This window comes from Tachypleus tridentatus, chromosome 10, assembly GCF_004210375.1.
Source record: "Tachypleus tridentatus isolate NWPU-2018 chromosome 10, ASM421037v1, whole genome shotgun sequence".
Lineage (NCBI taxonomy): Eukaryota > Metazoa > Arthropoda > Merostomata > Xiphosura > Limulidae > Tachypleus > Tachypleus tridentatus.
Window position 1 is genome coordinate 68,300,899 of NC_134834.1, and position 16,251 is coordinate 68,317,149.

The 16,251-nt window shown below is 33.1% G+C and overlaps 1 protein-coding gene across 9 annotated transcripts in view; it reads right to left on the reverse strand.

Annotated features, from left to right (window-relative positions):
* Window positions 1-16,251, reverse strand: part of LOC143229491 (high-affinity choline transporter 1-like) — a 115,143-nt gene that overhangs the window by 72,534 nt on the left and 26,358 nt on the right. For 4 of the 9 annotated variants that reach the window (XM_076461873.1, XM_076461872.1, XM_076461874.1 and 1 more), the window contains exons 2-3: window positions 11,585-12,263; window positions 9,296-9,395 (exon numbers count right to left, since the gene is read on the reverse strand). The exons of 3 other annotated variants lie outside the window; for them this stretch is intronic. The gene's annotated coding sequence lies outside the window, so the exon portion shown is untranslated. The remainder of the gene's footprint in view (window positions 1-9,295; window positions 9,396-11,584; window positions 12,264-16,251) is intronic. 2 more of the 9 variants (XM_076461878.1, XM_076461882.1) reach the window with 1 other exon arrangement.

Consider the following 16,251-nt stretch of genomic DNA (forward strand, 5'->3'; position numbering starts at 1 on the left):
GGCAGCCAAGACGCTTATGCTACTAGGTATCAGTGAGTGAAAGCTGAGAGCTATTTACCATTTTTGGTAAGAGTTTAATCTGTCATTGGAAATGATGTAGTTAACACCTAGGTCGTTCAAAGCTCGACCTTTCTGGTCTCTAGGGGTCATCTGAGTGGCTACACCTAACACTTTAGAGATAAAGCAGCGGTAACAAAATGACGCGTTAGTTGATGAATGTAATGAATCGGAATGGGTGTGTTGAACTAATATTCTCGGTGCACGGCATATACAGCAGGACTGCAGTGGCCACAACAGTTCCTCACGATCCACCTGGGACCAGCAGGGACGTCAGCAGAACATGAATTTGTAATGAGCTCAGTCAGTGCGGTAAGATCGATAAGAACAAAATAAGTACGGATGAAGAGGAGACTTTCAGCAAATGGATTCAGTACAGATAAGCTAGAAAAGTCCTTGTTTCACCGTCGTCTCCGATAATCGCAGGGCCAATTATCAAAATAACGAAGTACGTGCGCTGACTCAAAACATTTCCACTACGTTACTTTCTCGTAGTTAAAATAACCAAGTCTAAAATTCGGTTAAAAAACAAAACTAATTGCTTATACGGAAATATGGAAAGTTGACGAAAGGTACTTGAAAATAAACATAAGAACGAATACGTTAACACAACAACATATCAAACCCAAACATTATCACCACTTAGAAAGATAAAGCAAATTAAAAGCGTGGTAATCTCGTACAGTTCTACTGAGAAAGGTTCATTTCAGCAATTTCCGATAACATTTATTGTTGGCCTTTCATATGTAGAACTAATTCTCCATTATACTTGTAGTAAAAGCTTTCATACCAACATACATTCTCTGTTTTGTGCAAAGATTTATGCGCTTAGTAGAAAATCTAGTTTCATTTTCTGCTCTTTATATATTAGGTTTATCTGAACAAGTTTATTCATTGTTAGTATTTATGTGCATCACGTAAAATGAATGTTTATTCAGCACCCTAAAGTAATTAACAAAGCATAATAACTTAAGTTACTTAGGCATAGCTACTGTATAAAAAAAATTGACATTATATTTCGTAGTATCAACAGAAAACGTGTGAAATGAATTACAAATTTTGTGACAGTCCCACAAATGATGTAATATCATAGACAGTCTGTGTAAATTTACAGCCAGTGAAATATATGCAGCCGCTATTAACGAGAAAATTCTCATTGGAATTGGTTACATTTAGGTTTAAGATTCTTTCACGTATAAAACTACTGTTGCCCAAAAGAATCGAAGAAATGCTCTCTCTTGAGTGTCAGTTACTGAGCGACATTTCGTATTTTCTTCTTAAACTAAAAACATCAAATCCAATGAAAATGTCAAGATTCAACTTAATGGGGGGGGGATCAAATAATTAGTTTTCCTGAAAAAAAACCAAAAGTCAGGATAGTAAGATTTATAGAGTGATGGGTGAATAAACGGAACAATAAACATATACAAGTAACGAGTGCATAAAACAAGAACTAGAGAACCATTCTACCTGTGTAACATTATTGATTTTCTGCAGATGACAGGAACAAAACCTTTCCTTCCACTCTCTGTCCTGTAAACCAGGTGTCCCGCTGTGATCTCAGAACAAGGAAACGAAAAGTAAAAACAATCAATACAACGGGAGAACAGCTGAGGATTATTACAAATATTGGATTTGATGACGTCCCCTTTATAAACTGTCTGCAACAGATATAATGTGTGTTTTTTACCCTACACTATACGTAAAGTATAAGTACACTGATAAGTCATTAGTTATGATATCTGAAAATTTTCATTAAAATACACATGAGCATCGATATATATATGTTTGCTGTTGTATATGTATATTTAGTTAATAAAGTATATAGGAATGTATTCATAGAAAATAACGATAATATATGTAAGATACTGAAGTTCATTACCATGTATATCCATAAAATTAGGACTCAATGATGTAATCTAAGTTTAAACACTTCATTGTTAATTTATAATATTTACGCTCCTTCTTTCCCTCTAATTATCTGTTACCATTCAACCTCTACATATTTATTTTTCCTTAGCAGAATGTGGATAAACATTTGATCTTCAGGCACTAACTCTTAAAGTATATCTTTTGGTCTTTAAATTTCCAGATGCTAAGTGAGCAAATTATTCATATTCATAGACGTGGCTGTTTGAAGGTAGATGTTACTTTTGGTGCTGATGGACAAAACTCTCAAACGTCTTGATCTTTTACTTGAATGTAATGTCACTTTTAGTAAAATATTTTGGCCATGGTTTGGCTAACTGAACACGAAGTGATCCATTGGATAGAGATTTACGTGCAATGTGTTTTTTTTAAATCTCTGTTTTATGTTTACACGCAGTAATCTGAAATCAAACAGCAAAAAGTGTAGTGATTGAAAACACAAAATATTTACAGTAATCTGGACCAAATAATGTTCATAGTAGTCTGAACCACACAATAGTCTCAGTTACCTGGATCATATAGTAACTTGGACTAAACGATAGCTACAATGACACACCAAAGTAACAATGAGCTGTACCACACAGTAGTTATAGTAATCTGGATTAGATAGTAGTTACAATAACCTAAACTGAACAATAGTTACAGTAACTTGAAGTTAAGTACTAGGATACAGAATATATACAGTATCGGCAACAGAGGATATCAGTGTATGTTATTGCTTAACTTTCAAGGGAAAATGTATTTTTTGAAAAACAAGGGTTTATGTAGCCTGTGAAAAACTGCTGAGAATATATTTCAGATTGTCATTTAGTCGATCTTCTGTTACTTAATTAATCACAATTTTATAGTTTTGATTACAGGATTTTTTTTTCTGTTTAGGCAAATATGTCAGAAGTCATAGTTTTTTTCTTTCCAAACTTATCAAAATACTCCGTGCCTCAGGCGAGTTTTGCCACAAGGCTCCATCACTGCTTCTCTCTCCTGACGAACAGAACAGCTTAATTTGTTATCGCGTTCAGTGTTTGTATGCCAAGTATGTATTATCGTTCCAATTATGCATTTCCCCGCTCACGGCATCAACGCTGTGATGAGGTCACGTCTAACATCCCACTCCACAAGAACGCTCGCGTCGTAGTCATGGCAACCGGACGGTGAGGATTGTCCCAATCAGATAAGATGCCCGAGGATAAATTGAACAGTAGCAACCCCACTTGTTCTCGTTGATAGATACAGAAAACGATAAGCACGTGAACAGGGATGGAGCCTTACATAACCTTATTAACAACGTTAAGGTTTATTGTTGTGTGTTGTTTTGTGTGTTTTTTTGCATTTAAAAAATTGTAAGTAGAGAAACGGCGAGAAATTTTAGTTCAAATTGATAATGGAATCCCCTATTTTGGGACCATGATTACAGAAACATAAACGTATGTTTTAGTTAACTATGTTAATTAAAAGCATTTATCCCGACTTGATTAACATAAGAAAACACGTTTGTCGTTTCGTAACGCAAGCTTTTACTCGGTGTAGAAATTCATCGTGGACCTGTGTAAATGAGACAAATTAATTACGTGCAAGGTGTCTAAAAAACAATACAACTGTAGCTTGATATAACCCTAACTTATATTACCTATGCTGCTGGAGACATATTTTTAAAAAAATAGTTCGTGTTTTACAGAAACATTTTTATCTTAAACGTACCGAAAATATTCTCCATAAAGAAAGTCTTCCACACAATTTAGATAAGAAAATGTAGAAGAAAGAAAGAAAGGTCAAATGTGAATTACTTTATCAAGCAACTTAAGGTGAGGCTGCTAATGTCAAAAGATGTTCGACTTTCAAAGATGTGACATTTCCTTTGTTTAATTGGTGATGCAAAATACAGAAGAGTCGATTAGGAAATCAGCTTAACTCGTATGTTTTATGTGAAAAAAGACAAATATTTCACTGCTGGAAGACCGAGATAGTTTAAAGGAGGGAAAAGAGACACGGGGAATAAAGTTGTTGAATGAGACCACAACTGAAAAGACAGTTTGAATGAACGAGATGTCCTCTACTACTGTGTTTCTTAAGCTGTACCTGGAAACTCGCCAACTCTCTTGTTAGGTCCTAACGATCCCCCATTTTGTCATCTGTCTCTATCTACTCCGCAAGAAAAAGAACCTACCTAATTCACACTGATTATCTAGACCCAACAATAAGTACCAACTTCTTGATTAATTTTCCAGACGGAGGGCGGTTTTATTATGTTGTTTGTCAAGATTCGTCACACATCGCAATGACAGTTCTTTTAATAGATTCAGAAGTAAAGAGAATTATTTCTTGGAAAATATTCTACTAAATTGGTGCTAATAGTTTCACTCGAGTTTTTAATGAGTATTCTTACAAAGTTTTGAAAAAGAGTAAGCCTAGTCCGTGTCAGATTGTCGCCATTTATTAGAAGGCGTTAAGGAGGAAAAAAAGATACCAGACAAAGATTAATTCATCATTTCAAACAATGTTAAATGATTCCAAAGGGTGCGCGCGTTCATACCCAACTTATATATTTTACTATTTTGAAGTAAAGATAACCACTTGAAGAAATATTATCAACATCAACGTCATTTTCGATATTTTTTTTAAACTGGAACAGAAGTTGATAAAAAAATAACAAAAAGTGTGTACTATAGGAAAGTCACATCAGACTATCTGCTGTGTCCCAGAGGGATAATCAAACCCCTGATTTTAGAGTTATAAATTCTTAGACTTACCTTTGTCCCACCGAGAAACAACAGAGGAAAAAAAGACGCAAGTAGAACATATCAAGATAAATTTATGAAACTATGATTTATATAAGTAATTCTTTCCTTTTATGAAACTAAATGATCTGTATGTTCGGAGTCCAGTTTATAATAAACAGACATCACACATAGAGCTGGGGCAAACAACACATGTGAATATAGTTTAACCGTCAACGTTTGAACTTAAAACAGCACAAACTTTCCACATTTTGTCTTAAAAGTATACACAAGTAATAAATGTAATTTTCGAACGTCATTCTTAATGCTGGTTCCAAACTACTGTCAGCTGTAAGCAATATAAATAAAGATGTGCTTGCCAAGTACTGATTCTGCTGTTGACCTGAGAACGAAATACTTTATTAAACACTAATAGTCTTAATAAATATGTTTTTCACATCAAATATGACAACTTGCGCTGACCTCTAATGTGTACCACAATAACCATCTTACAGAATAATAGTCAAGTAGAAACAAAATTAAATAACAAATTATTTTTTAAATGTTAGAAATTTTACTTGTAAAAAATCTGCATCTTTTTTTTCATAGAAACGATACAAGTTTGAATTCACTGGGTTTTATAAAAGAGTAAATGTGTTTGTTTGTTTTTTTCATATAAGATACTCAAGAACATTTTGTTAACTAAATGATCTTCAAGTACATTTGACGTAAGAAACATATGAACACATACAGAAGCTCAAGTTTTACGTTTGACGTTTAGGAGTTTTAGTTAAACTACCCTTTCTCCTTTTTTGTTTTCATAGCACAATAAGAAGTAAATCTGTAAATAAAACTATTTATTTCATTCAACGTTTTAATGTTTTGTCACATCAGTGAACATTAGTTTAAATAAAATTATTTCTTTTCTTCAGGATATTATTTATAGGTCAATCAATCAGTTAAAGTGTTGATAAAATCTCTCCCCTTCTACAGATATCACGATATATGATACATATAGTACAAACAAAATCTGACTTTTGTTTCCAAACTTAACTTAACAGTCCCAATATCAATATAGGTATTAAGCAATTGGTATAACCTTAGTAGCATCTAATTACTCTAATGTTGCAATAACAGTGTATGTGTATGTGTGGTAGGGGCACATTTCTTCGTGTAAATACGGTATGATTTTCACTTTATAATGTTTTATCAGTTATTACCACTGTGTATTTTAAGAATTAGAAGAAAAAACATTTTTATCGCCTACATAATGTATGTGTGGTAGGGGCACATTTCTTCTTGTAAATACGGTATGATTTTCACTTTATAATGTTTTATCAGTTATTACCACTGTGTATTTTAAGAATTAGAAGAAAAACATTTTTATCGCCTACATAATGTATGTGTGGTAGGGGCACATTTCTTCTTGTAAATACGGTATGATTTTCACTTTATAATGTTTTATCAGTTATTACCACTGTGTATTTTAAGAATTAGAAGAAAAACATTTTTATCGCCTACATAATGTATGTGTGGTAGGGGCACATTTCTTCTTCTAAATACGGTATGATTTTCACTTTATAATGTTTTATCAGTTATTACCACTGTGTGTTTTAAGAATTAGAAGAAAAAACATTTTCATCGCCTACAACGTAATGTGCAGTCACGGCATTCTCTCTTTCTTAATATTAGTAGTTCTGCAAAGAACCTTTAATTCAAAATAAATGTTTACTATGAAAGGTGATTTATATGTAATAGAGCTACCCAAAGATACACTTAAAAATATAAATAGGCTTTTACCAAAACCTTACTTTTATCGCGAGTATAGTATTCTATGTGGCTCACGTGTAAAATATTACTTAGAGGGAGGAAGTCGTCTGGGACATTTTTCCACAATAATAAACACTGAAAAAAAATCGATGGAAAATAAAGAATATGAAACAAAAAAGATATGGTTCCTTAATATATAAAATAAGTTTTAAAACTGTATTGACAATTGACATTTGGTAAAGTGCCAGGTCGGTGGTACTTCTATCTGAATTCTTTGCTTTTATGTAAAACAGCACCATGATAAATAATTTAATTAGCATTACTGAACATGTTAATTAATTAACTAACTTTCAAAACAATTTCGTACATTATACATATGACTTCAACGTGAATATACGCCGAAGTTATTTAAATGAGGTCGTTGGCACCTTCAATACTTATGTTTGAACTGTATATAAAAAAGCGTTGTATTTCAATTATTTATTTGATATTTCCATTATTATTACAAATGTCAGGCACGAAATTATTCCCTTCCAAATGACGATGAAAGTGGCATAATTAATTCAAGCTAGGCTTTTCCTCCATATTTCTCTCGTGATTAATTCTCGAACAAAGCAGACATTTACAAGCCTTAAACATTTAAAACTAAACATCAGATCTACGGAGAATATTCATGTCAAACGTTTATTTACCTTCAACATTCTCAGTTGATTTTTGTACCACTTGAGGCACAAACCCAATTGTATTTTATTCATGATAATGTCAATTTTGTTGAAGTATCGTGGTCCAAAAGATACCTACACAGAAACCAGTTTGTATCTGATGTGTACCACGTGATAAATGCAACAGATGGAACATAATACCAATCTCTAAAAGAACACACGAATCGCACGAAATCGTTCAGTGAATAAACATTCACAGGTCTCATGGCAAATTGAAGGTCAATAGTATACTCTGTATTTCTTTGTAATTAAGCGCAAAGCTACATAATGAGTTATTTATGCTCTGCTCACTATAGCTATCGAAACCCAGTTTATAGCGTCGAAAGTCCGCAGACATATCGCTGTGCCACTGAAGGTCACTTTACTCTGAACAGACTGACCAAGTTTTAATCTGATAATAAAGTTTATGTTTTCTATGATTCCATCTTTGAAGAATATCCATGTAAGATTTAAACAAAGCATTTTTTGGAGGTGGGGGTATTCTCATAAAATATAAAACTTCCTGTTGGATATTCGTCATGATTCTGTCTAGAATTCTAATTTTTGTAAAATGCTTCTAGTGTAAGAAAAACGATACGTACTATGTTGTGACGTCATTTTTACCTTGGATTTGAATATATCAGTCTTCTAAAAACTTACTTCCAGTCAAACCCATTCTTTCGCGTGGATAACAACGTTGATATAATAGCTTTAGATGACACTTATTTCTATATACAGAAAAGCTCCACACATGCATGCCAGAGGCGAAATTATGATATACAAAAACTGCGGCCATTTGCAAAATTAGTGATGGATACATTATGTCGGTCCTTGATTCATATTTTGCTGATCGCCGCATTAATAATGAAGCAATTACTGATCACATTTTCCTAAATTATGTTGAAAATATTGAACTTGGATACAAAAACCAGGTAATGTTACAGTTGCTAACAGAGGACTAAGGATATACTAGATCTTTTTTTTCATAAACTAGACTATAAAAACCAGATGATATTATTTTAAAAACTACTATAAATTTTATGTATAAAAGTTTTGTTAATTTAGAATCTTACAGGAAATTGTAAACAAGTAAGAATTAGATTATTGATGGTGTTTATTGTAAAAATAGGTATTAGAAGTGAAAACAAAAAATTGTAAACAAGTAAAAATTAGATTATTGATGGTGTTTATTTTAAAAATAGGTGTTAGAAGTGAAAACAGAAAATTGTAAACAAGTAAGAATTAGATTATCGATGGTGTTTATTTTTAAAATAGGTGTTAGAAGTGAAAACATTTTAATCAGTAACAATGAAACACACAGCCATGGCATTAACGTTATTAAGATTTTAAAATTTGACGGTCCTGAATTTAATTCTAATTCAGTGATTAAACAAACTCATTTTTCAGACGATGAGTAACTATCATCTTCCCCATCTTCAAAGTGAATCCTCATTTAAAATACATGAAACTGTTCCTTAAATTATCAAATGTTCAGTGTAGTAGTATTTACAAAATATTGAGATGCTTAACTATGTATCTGCACAAATAACTGAAATTCCTAAAGTCGTATGAGATACTGACCAAAGCAATAGGGATGAATATTATAATCAAGATACTCTTCATATTAGAATACTTCAACACGTACCACACCTTTAATGCAAGAATAATTGTTATTACCTTTATTCCTATTATGAGCTAGAGTAAACGAAATCTTAAGTTTCAACATCACCATGAAAATGAATAAGATGTACATGATTTTCACTCTTCACTCATTGGATGACGGTTGTTATTATTTGGTCACTTTTTGATAGTGAATGGTTAAACTAAGATAATCATAAACTGCATATTATTGTCATTTTCATCACGAGATAAGCTGAACACATAATCTCTCAAGCTTTAGTAATTATATGTCTTCACCTAAAAAAGGATAATGAATTTTGCATATATGTTTCTCTGTAGTACAAGATAAAGTTTTATGTTTCATAGATAACTGATATATTTATAATTTGAATACACGGTTCAGTTGTTTTTTTAGGTCTGGATTAGAAAAACTTAACTGATTTAGCATTTATCAATGCTGTTATTATTGATGTATGGGCTAGACAATGATAAAAAAGCATCTACCTAATTATTCAACTCCAAATATCTTTTGTCTTTGGCAACTTTGTTGGTGTTAATGTGTCTTTCATCTTTCTTATCTCTAAATGTCGTCATAAATGGCTACCTGCAATTATTTTAAAATAATCGATTTAATGTCACAGTCCACAATCTAAAACTGGAAATCTTGTTATCCCACTAGATATTTATATGTGCGATACTAGTTTTATTTAATGTTTATTACTTTACTTGCATACATTTATGACTTTCACCTACACTGACATTTACTTAAAGTACTTTAAACTGTGATGAAACAATGGCGTCTACAAAAGAATGGTAACAAACAGGGAACTTGAATTAAATGTTTTTAAAAGAAACTGTTATTAATAATTTACTCATGGGATCTGTTTGGTTGAAAGCTTGTTAACATTGAAGTTATTATGAATATTAAAGTAATAAGCTTATATATTAAAAGATAATATTTCAAATCGATCACAAGAAAACAATATTTCATGTTCGTGCTATAATTGTCGGAAATGGAATGATTACCTGATGCATAGTTTGGTTAATAAATATAATTATTCTAAACATTTGATTGTAGGTTAGCTCAAATTCTTCGATGCTCTAAAAGTTGGAGAGTGATAACAGTGAATAATAATGTATAAATTATTACCTTATCTTATGTTAGTGATATATTGATGAAATAAATAAAACTGAAAAGCAAGCACCGTGCATGCCAAATTAAAGACAAAACAGACCATCTCAATTGAGTTTGATAACGGATACAGCTTATAGGTGCTGAAGGTAAATCCTTTGAAATGCTTTATTTCTAAGTGAATGTCAATATTACTTCTAGTTCTTTGTTTAAACACATGTAAGCCTGTTATAAAGAATTTCTGTCTGTATCTGATGATGCTTTTACTAGAGAAACAATGATCGTTACTACGTGATGTATTTGTGAAACGTACAATTGTCTTGTTTTCCTCAATTCTGTAATATATACGAGGTCTGTTCAAAAAATACGCGGACTGACGTCATAAAACAGAATGTACTTTATTTAGAAGTTATAGGTCTGAGACCCCTTCAAAGTACTCTCCTCCCCAACGCACACACTTATCCCAACGGTGTTTCCACTTGTTGAAACAGTCCTGGTACGCTTCTTTTGTAATGTTTTCCAGCTCCTTCGTCGCATTTGCCTTAATCTCGGGAATCGTCTCAAATCTTCTTCCTTTCAAGGGTCTTTTGAGTTTGGGGAACAAGAAAAAATCGCAAGGAGCAAGGTCAGGTGAGTAGGGGGGGTGGAGAAGAACAGTGATCGAGTGTTTGGCCCAAAACTCACGAGTTCTGAGGGCTGAATTTCGCAGCAACGCAGTCCATCTTCAATTTTTCGGTCAAAATCTCGTAACAAGATCCAACTGATATCCCACACTCTTCAGCAAGCTCCCTGACAGTCAGACGCCGATTTGCCCGCACCAGGGTGTTGATTTTGTCGACGTCTGGGTTGTCAGTTGACGTGGAAGGACGTCCAGGACGCTCATCATCTTCAATGGACTGTCGACCATCCTTAAAACGTTCATGCCACTTGAAACATGCTGTACGCTTCATAGCAACATCACCGTAAGCCGTGTTAAGCATAGCAAAAGTTTCAGTCGCAGATTTTCCAAGTTTAACACAAAATTTCACAGCAAGTCGTTGCTCCTTCAGGTCATTTATTCTGAAATCCGCCAAACGAAAAAATCGCACTTCACTTAAAACCGCGTAGCTAATACACAAATAAAGATATCTGCAATCGGGAAATGGCGTCGTAATCAGCTGATCTGTGCGAATCTAGCAACACCAAGCGGATTCCCCTGGAACCAACTAGAGCCGCGCAATTCAAACAGTCCGCGTATTTTTTGAACAGCCCTCGTATGTGTAAAACGTGAATTACACTAAACATTTCGTCAAAATGTTGTATATATAATATTGTTTTTACATGTATGAATACATGTAAATATGTCATTTTGTGAAGTCAAAATTCACCATATTATTTTAATTAGTGTGGTGCATACCATATATATCTAGAGACACAAAGTTTCGTGCTAATTTATAGAACTGATTTGCAGTTCAAACTAGTATATGTATATAAGCTATTAATTAAGCTATAGATTTACATGTATTTAAACGATAACGAACAACACATTAAGTATTCAAACAATATATTTATTCTTCAATAAATATGTATCAAAATTGTAAAGTAAGTCATAACGATATTGCAGAACTAATTTCATGTTGGAAATGTTTGCATTGAATGTCAGATATGGTCTGTTTACATACCTGGAACATGTCACTTTGTTCAATCATCTGCGTCACATCTTGAAAGCACTACATACGCCCTCTGGTAGTACTACACAGAACCTTCTGACAATTCTCACTATCTGCCCTCTAGTGACATCCTTTAGTACTGTTCACCTATTACATCATAGCTTCTTCCCTTCCCGCACTCAGCTCTAGTTCCTACGGTCGCCAAAGTGCTGTTTCTACTACTGACAACTAGCACACATATATTACTATATTTTCATGATTTTAACTGTAAATTGTGATCCATAGTCACTGGTTTAAATTATTACTTAAGGACCTAAAATTAGGTAGAAGACTTAAATAAGGGAATTAAATAGTAGTTAAAATAACTCTACCCTTCATATGGTTGAATTTCCAATCCCATTTCAAGTGAGATGCTATTCTTAACTGATCTTAAGACAAAAAGTAAGGCAGAAAGTTGTGATTTCATATCAAATAGTTTTACATGTAAGATACAACCAAGTTGGAGTTTAAGAATTGGCCATATAAAGATATAATATTGAGAATATAGCTAAGTTATTTAAAGCAGCAAACCATATGTATGTATATATGTAAAAACGGCTGGTATTGGTAGAGAAAACTCTATGTAGAGGAACAAACAGCGTTTCGACCTTCTTCGGTCATCGTTAGGTTCTCGTCATCAAGGAGCAGCAAACTATGTATATATAAAAGATAAAAGTGATAAATTACACTAGAAATAATTAAAGGAAAAAAAATCCCTTTTTATATCTAACTTGGCTGCCTTTTGTACTATAAAGCGTTTTGACTATATATTTCCTGACATATGCACCTCAGAAGGTTCAAACAGGTTACAAGATTTGTATTAAACTTTTATGTACGTACTACATTAAAGAAATTATCTACACAATGTTACAAATAATATTAATGAAATTAACTTTAAATAAAGATAAAGTATGCTATGATTAAACAGTATTAATATATTTTAACATTATATCATTTAGTCTCCAAGAAACAAGATCACGACCTCTAGCGTCACAGCTTTACTTTCGTACAAAATGTACTTTTTCTCAGTATTTATCATCCACGTAGAGGTAAATTTGATATAGAAAAGTTTTTCAATATTATCTGTGCTCATATTAAGCCAATGTTTGCGCATCTAGTACAAAAATAATAAACCAATAAATATTATACCTAACGTAAGTATTGCTTTAAAATGCGTAGTATCATAATGTAGAAGGCGTTCTTTAAAAAAAAAAATACTAGGTACAATCAGAAAGAATCAAGTTTTCCTACTCTGTTTGCTGAATATGAATAGGTTACGGCTGACGAAGGTTCATATTAAGATTAATAGGTCAATTATTCAACCCGCTACTATAAATTGTTTCCATGTAATATTCTGACTAGCCATCTGCTGTTCGTCATGGAAATTGAAAGAAATGCACGTAATGTACAGTAACTGTGTGGAAAACTAATATGTGATTGTTCACATGTTTAATGTTACCGGTATACAGTTTTCGGTTATCATCTGATATGGCTAGTTTATGGATTAGAACATCATGTTTCTTTCTGAACTTATCTCAGATTATCAAACATTTATATGCTATATAAAAGCGATGAATGTATTAAATTATAATGTATCGACTATATGCTGTTGAAGAATACGCCAGAAATGTATTTATCAAAATAACAAAACTGATTTAAGCGTAAAAATATAAGTCTAGCTCTAATTACAAAACATAGCGATAACTTCTAAGAAAAATTATACTTTGTTTAGAATTTAAGCACAAAGCTACACAATGGGCTATCTGTGCTCTGCTCATCACGGGTATCGAAACCCAGTTTCTAGCGTTTGAAGTCCATAGACATCCCATTGTGTCACTGGAGGGGGCAAGAAAAAAGGAAATTCGTAAAAAAATGTGACAAAATATCAAAACCTGCAACTGCATTAGCATTCTTTTAATTTAACAGATTACAGCGTAGTGAGAAACTTAGTGATTGATAAAATTGTAACTAACAATGTTATACAAAGTTTAATTCTGTCTGGATTCAATTGAAAGTTTTTCTAACGTATCGGAATTTGTGTTATTTAGCTCTCAAAGCAAGAACTGACTGTACTATGTACAGTAAAACCTGTCGAAGACGGAATCGCACGGTACGAAGTAAAATTTCCGGCTTAAGCAGGTTTTCTGGCTTAGACACAGTGAACATGCATTTCCTTAATTATATATAATATTTGAGTGGAACGTTATACTTGCTTGACTCAAGGAAAGTAAGACGTTTGTGAATACAGTCGTTATACTGTTTATATTTATTAGAATAAGAACAAAAATAGACATTCAAAATATACATAAATACACAAAATCTCAATCAAATTTATTTGAAGAAGGTGTCCAATTTCAACTGTTATGTTTCTTAATAGGCTTTCTCATGCGGTTAAAAGATAACGCCAATTATATGGCCTTTTCATGAAGTTCACTTCCCCCTTCATTGTTGCGTACAGTTTGATAGCGTTAATATAACTTAACATTTGCGATTAAGTAGGAATTTTTATTTCCTCACCATCTTTTCAATTTTGTTCATCTTCTGAATCTCTCACACTGTATCTCAAGGCGGCTGGTATGGGTATTAAAACAATTGTTAAAATAAAGTAGATATCAAAGTTTCGACCTTCTTAGGTCATCTTCAGGTTAACAAAACTAAGATACGTTAGCTAATATTAATGAGAGTGTGTGTTTAGCATTCCTAAAGTATCATTATCGCCAAGAAATATAGCTAGTCTATCATGTTACACTTGAATTTGTAAAAACATTCTGGTTAAGTATGAACGACGAAACACGTGTAGTTGTCGCTTATGTATACGTGTATCTAAAAAAGATATACGCAATTCTTTTTAAGATATAAAACACGTGATTAAAAACAGGTTATTTCGTTCACTACTGCAAGTTTTACTTTTCATGATCATCAATAATTTTAATCTGATTGAAGTAAACGATTTGTAATTATTCCATCCCATCATCCACTGTACATATATAAGCGTTTCCTATTATATCGGTTCATGGGCTGACCGAGAAGTTATTTTCCGGGTCGAGTTACGCAAGTTAAACAGTGCCTAATTCTAAGCCTAACTGGATGGGGACTTTTGTGCTATCTATTTTAACCGCAACATTCCCTACAAACTAGCCAACGAGAAATAACATCTTAGGTCGAGCTTAAACAGTGCCTAAAACAGGGACTAATTAGATTTAGATAACTGTTCTATTTTCGTCACTGTATTAAATGAGCTGATTAGACGAGAATTTTGCGCTTTCCATAGTTTCTTGACTATATAATTAGTTTGGGGCGCATCATTTTGAAATTCCTGAAACGTGGAGTTAAGAACGTTTCTTGATTAACCAATATATAACAATAACTGAACAGTTCCAAGTGTTTAAATAATGCCAGACTTATGAGACTAAGCGAATGCCGTTTGAAAAAAGAAAACATTATATTAACGAGAAAAATAGATATGATCTAAGAAAAACTTTATATGTTATGTAAAGACTTTCTAAGGTAGCGTACTGTTTCTGAAATATTCACCAATAGATGTTCAATAATACGAACAGAAAAGTTAGATTAGTAAGCAGATCACCAACAGTTCACAGGAACTCGCTCCCCTGGATGTCTCATCTGTTCTGAGATACTTGCCCCTAACTCAAGTGGCTGCGCAGCTAATGAACACCTGCGACAGTCTATAAGAGCGCTCCTGGGAACGAGGCGTATAACCGAAATGATTATTCATAGCATTTGTACCGATTTGTACTTCCCGCTGAAACCAAGCAAAACCGATATTTCGAAAAAAAATTCCCTCGCAATGGGTGACAACGACGAACAGCGACAGCCAAAATACGGAAATTGCAGTTTCGCTTTAAGCTCATATTGAAAGCACACGATGTGAAAGTGAATTTTTAGGTTAAGAATCACATACATTCTTAATACTCATCAATTTATAACAGAAACCGTTTTAATTACGCCATTCACACACTCTGTTATGTGTGCGTGTGTACATACATATTTCTTCTTCAAATGTCAATTTCATTATGAAATTACGACTTTACAGGCTTTAAGATTCGGTTCGTCATGCATTAAAAGCCACAAAAAGCTTTTACTGAGAATTATAGAAAATTTTACTTGTACAATTTTATACTGATGTTACGTTGTTAAACGAACTTTATGTGTACGAAAGCACTTGCAGCTAACAAATGATGTTTTATTGTATGCTTTGTAAGTAATGAATAATGTATTCTTTCTTTAACAGCTACTTTCATTACCAGTATTGGCCAGAACGTTTAATATGTTGACATTTATTGTTTCTATTTTCTCTTAAAACACTTTTATTATGAAAATTGTTTTGCATGTTTAACTTGTTAAAAGAATTTAGGACTAATCTAAATATCCTATGATTTCCTATTGCTTGGTCATAACCAGCATTATCATTAACAGCAAGAGCTTTGTTTGTTTGTTTGGAAATTTCGCACAAAGCTACTCGAGGGCTATCTGTGCTAGCCGTCCCTAATTTAGCAGTGTAAGACTAGAGGGAAGGCAGCTAGTCATCACCACCCACCGCCAACTCTTGGGCTACTCTTTTACCAACGAATAGTGGGATTGACCGTCACATTATACACCCCACGGCTGGGAGGGCGAGC